This window comes from Anas platyrhynchos, chromosome 3 (genome assembly GCF_047663525.1).
Source record: "Anas platyrhynchos isolate ZD024472 breed Pekin duck chromosome 3, IASCAAS_PekinDuck_T2T, whole genome shotgun sequence".
In the NCBI taxonomy this organism is placed as follows: Eukaryota; Metazoa; Chordata; class Aves; order Anseriformes; family Anatidae; genus Anas; species Anas platyrhynchos.
The window spans coordinates 116,082,105-116,091,218 of NC_092589.1; positions in this window are offsets into that span (position 1 = coordinate 116,082,105).

Genomic DNA, 9,114 nt, shown 5'->3' on the forward strand with positions numbered 1-9,114 from the left:
CCAGAACCAAAAATACAAGAAGGCTTGCAGTCCAAGAAGGTCTTATATTTATGCAAGCATTATTTAGCCCAGCCATATCAAATGTCATGGTTTTGGCAAGAACTCATTTTGAAGAGTTTGCAGCTACTGACTTGTTCTGCCTTGCACAATATTTTTTTCCATATCATGATTTCAGTGGAAAGGCTCATGAAAAAAAAGCATTACGGAATAAGGGCAAACAGATCAAACCTGAATCCTTTGAAAGCTTCTAGGGCTTGTGCTATTGACAGTTTCTTCCCTGAATTTGCTTTGTTTTTCTGTGCCTTGTGAGTATCTGACTGCTGTTTTAGAAACTACTAGCATATTCTACAGAACACTAAATTTTACAGTACCCCTACAGTAACCTTAATACCTTTTATCTTGAATACTGTAGTGCCTGTACCTTTATTTATAATGTATTGTACAGTCTGTGATGCTCACTAGTGCTGTACTTTTACCATTAGCACTCCAGGAAATGAAAGAACTGTAGATTAGTAGAGGGACAATTCAAGGCAGTTTTATTTGGCAGGACAGCTTTCATTTAAATTGGAGCCTGAAGTTTTCTATAGGATTAGAGTGAGTAAACAGTTACTAGCACAAAATAGTAGGAAAAAACAAAAACAAAAACAAAAACAAAAACAAAAACAAACAAACAAAAAAAAAACAGATGAAGAAATATAGGTCAGGAAAAATATATAATTTTGGTTTTCAGCTCATTTTCGAGTTGGATTGGAGGTGGAAGAATATGAAGAGACTGTGACTGACTGAAAGACAACAGGGACCTCTGTGTCACCCAATGATGTTAAGAAGGGGGAGAACAAATATAGGAAAGGGTAGAAAAAAAATCTGAGAAGGAAAGACTTGAAGGATGGACAACATAAACTTATTCGTAGTACCTAACTTAGGAGCATGACTGTTGTTTAATGAAAGATCTTAGAGAGCTTCAAGAGCTATCTGGATTTAGTCTTTGTAAAGCTGGTCTAGGTGGTCCTGCTTGAACAGGGAGGTTGGACCAAATGACCTTCAGAGGTCCTTTACAACCTTAACTATTTTGTGATTCTATCATTTGGTTGTGTATCACTATTTTAAGTCACCTACTCCCTGCTTTGGGTTCAACAGGATGACAGGGTCTCTGCTATAGGCAGCCATGCTACATTTCCTTTCCAAATAGTGCAAAAGCCTCTAAAAATGAGACTGTGCTCTTGTCTTGTAGTGGGGTTGAAGTGAAAAAATCCAAATCAGTGATACAAAATGCTTTAAGGACAAGAGAAAAAATCTGTTGGGACCATAACAGAGGTGAGATGTAGGAAAGTAAAAAATATTAAATGCATGTACTACAAGGAGGATGTGTGAACAATGAGTGTGAGGAGTATGGTGAGACCTGTGGGTCACCCAGTTGGGAAGTACTGGGTACAGGCAATTCAGCCAGAGATTTTCACTTAGGGCTAAGTACTCTGGAACTGGTTGACTCCACCTAGGGAATTGCACCTGCCATTACTAAGACAATTGTATCGTCTAGGAAAGGTCCCATATGCAATATATATATATGTATATATATATATATATATATAAATTTAATTCTTATGATCCATGTTGTTGTAAGGGAGCATTTTTTATTACTTATGAAAGAGAATATGAAGAATTCAGAGGTCCTGATCCTACTGACAAAGCTCATGCTGCTGATCAATGACAAATTTATATTCACTGAAACAGCATCAAGCCCTAGAGATGAAAGCAAACTGGGAAAGTACTGAACTTTTTCATGTTAGCTGGCAGTGAACTATGCTACAGTAGGGAAAAGAAAAAAAAAAAAAAAAGGGCTTGATTCTGCTTTCTGTTACCAATGTATAGATGAAGAGTAATGCCACTGAGTTCAATGGAGTCTGTGTGAGTAAGTAGAAAATCAGATTCTGGAGCTCTATTGAACCCAACCCCACATCTTGTAGGAGGCTGCATTTCCACTTCTTTCTCACAGGGGCTTGTTGTTTGTATTTTTTCCCCTCTGTGTCTGTCTTTATTTTCCTTTCTTTTGAAGTCTTAAATCCTATAGGTGACCAATCTTTCATCCATAATCTGCAGCATTCAAATTAAAAGGAACGGTCTATAGATTCTAGGATTTTCTGCATACTATGGCTAAATCCTAGCAGAGTCCCCTATGAACAAAGAAAGCCAAGAGCAAAGTGTGAAGTTAAATTGATCCAATCAATGTGCCACATGCAATCATGTTGTTCATTGCTAGTCAACAAACAAGCTAAAACCTTAGATATATTTTACCTTCTTAATAAATTGTCACTTCTTCGGGTGATGGTTACCCTAATATGTTTAGCAATCTCAGTAGTTCCTGTTCTTATTAATTATTGTGTAGCCTTGAAATTTTCAAATAATAGGATTCCATAAATCTCCCTTCAACTGCATTCTTCTAAAATCCACTTTCCTAAGCTTCTGTTATATGAGGAAGAAATATGATCATTTTTCGTAGAGAACCTGCATACTGCTTTAAAGAAAATAGAGAGAATGGAAATATGTGCACTTTCCTCCAGTAACATTAAACAAAAAGGTTAAGCTCCTACTGACAGGAAAGATGTATTTGCAAGTGATTAGTTATATTTCTATCATAGTGCCTGTCTGTGTTCTTCTTTTGATGTTTAAACAAAGCTCTTGAACACACTGGGTTGTAGTCTCTGATGTTGATTTATAGGTAGGACTGAATTCCAAACACTGAACTAGTAGGCAGGCAGTAATAAAAAGGAGAGACTTTCTTCCTGCTGGTTAATATGTGACTAAGCTATCCTGTTTTAGGCCTCAATCTGTCAAGAACAGGTGTATAATAGGAGAGTCCTTGAGGCGCAAAGACTGGAGCTATACACAAAGGGTTTTGTTCAGCTGCACTCAGGACAAATGTTGAAACACCAATTTACAAAATTGTTTTGACACAGAATTATTTTATGGTTATTATGACACAGACACAAAATTATTTAGGTTACTCCGGGCCCAAGAGGATTGGTGGGAACTCCAGATGGACCTAACTAAACTACTGTATGTAATTGGGCAACACAGTGGCAGATGAAATTCAACACAGACAAGCGGAAGATAAAATGCATTGGGAGAAGAGTTTAAATGCTGAAAATCCCATTGAATTCAGGGAGGTCAGATCCTTCATGTGCTGATAGGAAGTGAAAAAAATTTGCCTTCTCAGTAGAAGTCTATCTCAGCAAAGATGGCATATATGTAGAGAATGAGGATCAACATAAGTCCTTTTATATCCCGTTTCTAGTTACAAACAATCTTAAATTTCAGAAGAAGGCCTGTCATCAGCAGCCAAATTACATCCAGGAAGAAAACTATCTCTCAGCAAATATCAGGCTAAAGTTCAGAAACATGAAATATAATTGAAAGTGTTGCCCAGATATAGGACCATGTGTGTCCAGAGCGTGCTCGAGACATAACTCTATTGTTTCCTTTCAGGAGCTCAGAGAAACTTGGATTCCTCTTTCCAGTGCTGCAGACACATGACAAATAAGTCCAACAGCTGAATCAAATCATGTAGATAAAGAGATGTCCAAGTATACTTAAATAAATAAATAAATAAAAATCCAAAAGCCAAGCACATTTTCCCTGGTTAGTGCTAATAAGCCATATCCTCTCAGTGTTAGGAAATTGCATCTTATTTCAAAGTTGCATTTATGTAAACCTCAGCTTCCAGCCATTGGATCTTGTTATGCCCTTGTTAACAGGGATGACAAGCTCCCTGCTATCAAACATTTCTAAATACCTTACTCAGTGATCAACTCACCTCTCCACTTTCCCTTTGATAATCTAAGTTGAGCTCCTTAAGCCTGACATTGCTGAGCTTGTTTTCCAACCCATGGATCAGTTTTGTGGTACTCCTTTGAACTCTCTATAGTGTATTACATATCCACATCCTCCTGAAATATAGCTATGCCCTCAAAAAATTCAGTGTATGGTCACAATATTCTACTGTCCATCTTTTAATTGGTTGTACCTCTTTTATAGACACAAAATTATGTTGGCTTTCTTTGTGTTATTTGTGTTGAGTGTTTATGTTGTATAATAATACAAAATAGTTGTGCTTCACATCCGTGGCATAACTGACTATGTAACCGTTTGGTGTCCCTGCTAGGGATTGTAACTTCTACCTAAAGAAAACCAGCCTCTTAGAACAGCAAAGCTTTGTCTGGTGCATTTTTCTCCATAGAAAAAATCATCTTGGGGTGATAGCAACTTGATCTGATGCTATTCTGTAAAACAATTTGAGTATGCAATACAGAAATTCTTACTTTCTGACTTTCTGATATTTCTGCTCCTCTACAATTACAGTGCATTACATTGCAGCCCAGAAAAGTTATTTAAAGTTATTTGATAACATTACTATCTTCACTGTGAAAGCTGTTACAGACTTTATTTGTTTAGAAAGGCTGAATTTCAAAACAACTTCATATGCTTAAAATAGATGCAATCACAACTGCATAGAAGTCTTAAGTTTCTCGTTTTCTTTCTAAACTTCATTGCCGTCTTTTAATCAAGACCCCCCAGTGGCTCAGCAGTAGATGGGACAAATCACAGCATGTAACCTGGAACTGGGAAACTGCAGAGCATCCATTGCATCACCCTTTTCCTGCAAAAAAATCCTCCTGTCCTCAAGGGCAAAAGAATGACTACTCTGCAAGTATCTTTCCGGACAAGCAGAACTCCTAGGCTTCAGAAGCCTGGTCTTCACAATAGTATACAAAATGGTGGAGTTTGCCAAGATGTTTAATAAGCTGCAGCTTTATTCCTGTATGTGTGTATATATGCTTGTATGCTTGTATATATGCTTGTACATATATATTTTCAACCTTTTTTTTTTTTTTTTCCATAAATATCAAGCTTGTGATACTGATCCTGAGCTAAATTTTCATCCAAAATGAAATAAATATATTTCTACTGATTTCAGCTGAGCTAAAGAAGGTTACAAAAGATGATTTCTTTACTGATATCCAGGTAACTAGGACCAGTGTGTCTGTAGGTTGTGACTGTATCTCTACAGCTGACGTTAAGCTTTCATTTTACCGGAGTAAAATGGAATAGGGTTGGATTCCTCTCTCACAAAGTGCTTCAAGTAGATAAGAAAAGCTCAGAGAATGTCTTCTGTTCATTTTTGATGCTTATTTGCTAGATTAGTGATGAAGAGATGAACTTGGAAGGGCTGATTTTGATTCTGTTTACACAAATATGTATCAGGAATTGCTCCAGTGACGTCAATAGGGATGAAGAAGTATAGAAACAAGACAAATCAAATAATGAAACCACTGCAAATGTAGGAACTGAAGTTAGAATCAACAATGTCTTCATCTGTGTGTAAAATCTGTCTTTACCAGTCTGAATTTTACCTGTACAAATCAATAAAATGGGAAACATAATTGTCAGAGCCTTATCAGAGATATGTTTATACTGACAACCAACTGAAGAAATACAAAATTGTCAGGCTCTCACTCAGAAGACTATTTCACCTGGTTTTATTTTTGGTTTAAAATTCCCCTGGAGTCTATGTTTATTTAGTATAATTTCCCCAAATCAATCCATAGGTTTCCCAAATAATTCCATGGGGAATAGGGTAGAGGAGACAATAGTTCAGAGAACATGCAGAAAAGGAAATACATGTATTAGAAAGGATTTAGCATCTCTGATTGTGTATTTTTTGAGAGATCCTTAAACAGTTTACAGGACATTCTGTGAGTCAGGGGTTTCAGCCACATTAGACTATAGTATTTCCCCTGATAGTGTTTTTTTCTTCTTCTGTTGTGTCAAAGTCAGGATAAGTAAATATGCACATTTTTGCTGTGGAAGGAGAATATATGTGAGTAATTCAGAAGATTCTGCCTGTACACTTGGGAATTAGATGGATTAGAAATCTTCTAAATGTTCTTCATCCTATGTGACTGACATAAAACTCATATTAAAGCCACTGTAGTTTTACAAAACATCCAAAAGACTTTCAGGTTGACCCTATAAGCAAAGTGGCCACTTTGTTTGCAGTGATTCCTGAGAAATTCATGAGTCTCATGAGATGTTATCATCACTTCTGCTTCATTGATAACCATATTTCAAAATGTCATCTGAGCCCTAAACTGGAATCAAAATGTATCGAACAATTAAGGAAGTTAGAAGGAAATTTAAAATGTCTAAACACAAGCTAGGTATATCCAACAAAATGTGTAGTAGAATTTCTTATACATTTTTTTTTTCACCTCTAAAAATTGTTAAATCATATTTGTGCATTGCTCAATTTATATTTAGTAAGAGGATTGCCATTTTTATATATAACGGCCAGAAAAACTCAACATACAAACACACATCTGAATGTAGTCCTTGAAGTCCCTACGTCTTGTGGCTGCAATCCCCTCACACATTTATTAAACTAGATGGGAAGGGGACTTGGGGCTTCTAAAAAGCAGAGAAGAAATAGAGCTGTGCAGGGGAAAAAATAATAATAATGAGAAACCAGGATGCCTTACTGAACAGCCAGACTTGTTTTATGTGGAGTTTTCCCCTCCAGCAACCAAATGGAATCCAAACAAGTCTGTTTCTCTGAAAACTTGTCCTACTCACCATTCCCCAACCAAAATACATTGTAATAATATCATAAAACAGCCAAGGATGAAGAGCTTATTCTGATGGGCTGCTCAACATCCTAAAAGAGGGGATATTAATATACCTGGGAATCTCACAGTTGAAGCATTTTAATGCAAACTCGCAGTTTGCAGGGAATTGAAATACTTCACCTAAATAATTTATATATGTATCTGTGTATATAAAAAATGGGAAAAACAAAATTTCATAATAGCAGTAAGTCTGGGGATGTTGTTATCAGGAGATAATCACATCCCGTGGGGGTTCTCTCAGCTGTGCCTCCTTTCCCTTCTCTTCCCCAGTCCTTGTCTTGCCCCTGAGGTATGATTTTTCTCATGATAATTCTTACCGTGCCTTCGTGGTTAGTAATAATAATTAAAATAAAATACTTTATTCACAACTTCCCTGGGTGCTCAGCATATGATCTAACTCCCTCTTTCCCCCTTTTTCTTTACCTCCACTATTTGATTAACTACCTTGGAAATAAATAAACAAACAAAAAATAATTCAATGAGTAGGGTTCTGTTTTCTGTCAGAAAATGCAAAAGGCTGTTGTGGCTGTATTGATCGGGCTGAGAAAGCAGCATTGCAAACAAGCATAGCTCTCCTGAGAAATATGCACTGAAGATCCATACGTTCATTGACATTTTATAGGATGTCTAGACTTGCTAATCCACTGTGAAAAATGCAAGCTTTGTAGTATAAGAGGATGGAGAGGAGGCTGTGTTCGCAGGAGCAATCCTCTCATGTACTAAATTACTGGCAGTTTAATAAGGAGGAAACGCAGGTCCAAATTAAGACTTGGTTTCAATGACTTGGGCACCCTCTGTATTTCCCAGAATGCAAAGCTGCAATTAGCCTCAAGCCAGAAAAAGGTTTGAAAGGTTGGTTGAGACGCTGGCTGGATTTTGCCTGTGTATGGGGAGGAGAAGAGTTGTAACTGAAATTTTATAAAGTGAAAAAGTCTCTGTACTGAATGCTCCTTTCCAAAGTCAGACACTTTCCTGCTCTGTCTATTCCCTTTTCACAGCAACTTCTTCCCCCCTGCAGACTGGTAGAGGATAAAGCAGTAAATACAAGTTCTCGGTGCCCAGCCATCCCTTTCTACCAGCCTCCACTGAGACTCCTGGAGGCAAAGATAAAAACGAAGAGAGGATCGGAGGAAACCACATCTAGGAATGACAGTGGAAAACTTTCAACCCCAGAGACGGGGAGAGGAAGGCAATTTTAGGTCACCTTTCTGTCATATATTTGCATCTCGCAGAGAGCAGGTACAGCTGCAGCATAACTTAGAGAGTTCTGAGCCAGGCTCCATTGCCCCAGAAACTCGGGGACCAAGGCTGATCTTCAGCTGTTTTATTACCCTTTCTCCCTGCTTCCCCATCCCTTAGCAGCAGCTTCTAGTGATATTTATGAGAGAACCTGAAGTAAATGTTTATTTTACATATATAGTTTCTTTCATGAAAGGTGATGGCAAGGGCAGGGTACTGTTGTAGCAAAAACCTGAGGTCTGTGACATCTATAAATCAATAGATTAATCAGGTTATAATTAATATCAGTCGGTCCTGAACTCAAATGTAAGTACTAAAATAATGCAACTTCTAGTATAATAAAGGCATAATTAAGCACTTTGTGTGAAACAATGTAACAATGTAGCTAACTCACATACTCATAAGTACAGTTAGAATAACTGCTGTTAAAATCACCATGTTAACACTTTGATCATTCACGACATTTGTAGGGTCTCTTAGAGAAAATATTATCTGCACAAAGAAATAGTGATAGTACACATTCAGTCTCCAAATAAGAGCTTAATATCCCAGCAACAAGAATGCCTTCAAGAAGACTACAGATTGTCAGGAAGGGTAAAATTTCACTAGCTTATGAAATACTTCCCTCAGATACATGGAACTGGAAATTTAACAGAGTTGTAATTTCAGCAGCAGGGAATAATCTTCTCCTTTGGATAGTGAAGACAGAAACTACATGAAGATGGGTTCTACTAGGATAGGGTAAAGTTGAGAATCTGAAGAGGAACAAACAAGGGCTTGTTATTCAAACCCTACTGAAGTAAGAGAAGAGACAATCCTAAACTTCAAAGGGAGAAGCGCAGAGTCCCTGTTATATGACCTGTAGTTCAAGAAGACACCTCTCTTTCAGTCTATCAGTAGAATGTTCTACTCTGCTCAGCTTTATGGTATAGAGTTAGACTTCATATTCTGGGATGCTACAAAAATCCCATCACTACTAATTGAGAATTGAGTTTTTTTTATTTTATTTGTGGATACTGTGGTCGGCTCAAAGGATGAATGCCTATGCCATACCTTTAGCTATGATTTTCTGTTGAATTCTTCAGATTTCAGTACAGAAGTGGAAAACCTTACTGACTAGCTCTGATAAAAAATTTTTTAACAATAAAGTCTAGTAAGAGGGGAGAACATTTTGCCTGAATTTATCTGTATATTA